The sequence below is a fragment of the Gallus gallus genome, chromosome 20, assembly GCF_016699485.2.
Source record: "Gallus gallus isolate bGalGal1 chromosome 20, bGalGal1.mat.broiler.GRCg7b, whole genome shotgun sequence".
Taxonomy (NCBI): Eukaryota; Metazoa; Chordata; class Aves; order Galliformes; family Phasianidae; genus Gallus; species Gallus gallus.
Window position 1 is genome coordinate 4,209,752 of NC_052551.1, and position 2,250 is coordinate 4,212,001.

Consider the following 2,250-nt stretch of genomic DNA (forward strand, 5'->3'; position numbering starts at 1 on the left):
GCTTGAGAGTGCCTCACTTCAGAGAGACCAGAGGTGATTCCCTAGCATAGCGGTGCTGGTCTGAATGGTGATGGGCACGTGGTGGATGGCCACTGTCACTTGCTTCTTTAGGGAATTTGGGCTGATTCTGGCTGATTCTCTTCCCCAGGTGTATTTCTGCCTGGCTGTAAAGCTGCACACCTTGTTTTCTTGAAATGGCTGTTACTCTTGCCAAGCTGAACAGCCAGGGATGTAAAAGCTCCATGCCGGGCTGTGAGCAGTTGTACTGGTGTAAGAATGGGCACAGTAAGTCTTCATAAACAAAAGCAGAAGTGGAGACTTGTCTTCACTGTGGGGCATTGCCAGAGGTGCACACACAGGTAGGATGCGTAGAACTTGTGTGAGATGCAGGCTAAGAGTAAGTGTTTCTAGTGTCTGTGTAGGGTATCTTTAGAGAGAAAGCACTGCTTTCATCAGAAATGTGCACCCTTTGAAGGCACTTGAAGGCAAAGACCCAAAACTTGAAAGGACCAAAAATCTCTTTAGTTTGTATAGCTGTGACCTGCAGCTCTCTGCTAGACCTGTACGTAGCTCTGTGCTGTGAATAACTTTGATGGAGGAGATGGGGGCCTGCCTTGTTGGCTCTGCTGGAGGAACAGTCTGTGTGTTACTGCGGGGGAGGTTGGCAGCATTTGAAGATGAATGAAAAGGAGTTTATGAAACAGTTTAAAGACTTAAAATCTGGCCTTTGGGGAGTGATGTTAAAATGCTGCTGTCTGGAATGAAAATGCTGTGTGAAAAAAGCTGTGCCACCACTGAAGAGGAGGTATTTTTAAAATCTAAGGCTACAATCCATTAGTCTCAAATCGCTGTGGCAAAAAAGCCATGCTGCAGAAACCCACCTGAAAGTGCAGTGTTTCTGCTTGTGACTTTGGGATCGTCAGTAGTAGAAAGAGATGTTGCTGAGTTTGAATTGAAATTCGACTAAGACAATGTTATGTGGAGTGTGTTTCTTATAGATGAAAAAGAATTCTGTTAAATGGATAGGAAAACAGTCACAGCTCTGCCTGTTTGATCTGAAGAAAGACCAGTTCTTAAGCTACTAAATCATATCCCTAAACATCTGCACTGCTCAGTGCTTTGTGATAAAAATACCTGTGTAGTAGAATACTAGTAGTAGCATATACTGTGGAGTAATCATCCATTATTGATGCGTGCACAGAGCAGTGTTATCTAAACTTCAAGGAATGAAACTTATTTTTTAAGATGGATTAATTTTATGTATGTGTTGCAATGAGCATACTGCAGATAAGCATGGGAAAACGGTGGTAAGTCAGCCTGCGTGTGTGTCTTTAGACTGGAAAAGTAGCTTATCAGAGGCAGAGATCTGTGTGACTCATTCTAGGTCTGTGATTTCTAGCTCGTGGGCAAGTGCAAACGCTGAATCGCTTCCTGTTCCAGCAAGTGGAGAAATAGGGCAGGGATGTCAATATGGGGAGAGTGCACGAGGGAAGACAGGGCTGTGATATGTAAGAATTTTTTCAGTTGTTGTGGCTGTATTCTGGAATATTTTTGACTGCGAAGGTGTGCTGGGCCAGCTTGCCTGGTTCTTCTGGGAGCCTCGGTCATGGGGAAGGAGAGGGGGAAAAGAGCAGAGCAGCAGAGATACCTGCAGGAAGGTGCAGATAAGTGCAGAACTTCATCCTTGGTTCAGCAGAGGACTCCCAGCAGTGCCTTGCCTGTTTGCTGCTCTGACTGTTGCTGGTTGCTGAGCTGCTGGCTTGTTCAGGGCGAAACTGAACTTCCATAAGCTGCTTAGAGATGAGCAGAGAGCATCGCCACGCGTGTCCCCTTTGTGCAGTGTTTGTATCTTGTGAAAGAATCACTGACACGCACTCCTGGAGCTGAGGGCTGTGCTGCTTATTTGCATGTCAGACAGCTGCTGACACAAACACAGATGTGAGAATCCACCTGCAGCATGGCAAACCATCGAGGTGGTGTGCTGTCTTTGGATCTGAAGGGTGATTCTACTCTGGCATGTAGTTACTTGTTTCATTCCTTATGTTCCAACTTCTTTCTTCACCAGTTAAAAGTAGCTGTCATTTTTCCACTTGGGAACAGGAATGTGCATGGGTGCATGTTGGCATCCCATCATTCTGGTGTCGTTTGCTGGATTAGTTTATCACTTTTGAGTAACCCCACTGAAGGCAGCTTGGAACTGGTGTTTCTTAGCATAGCTTCTTAACTCCAGTATAAGTGAATTGGCTGCTC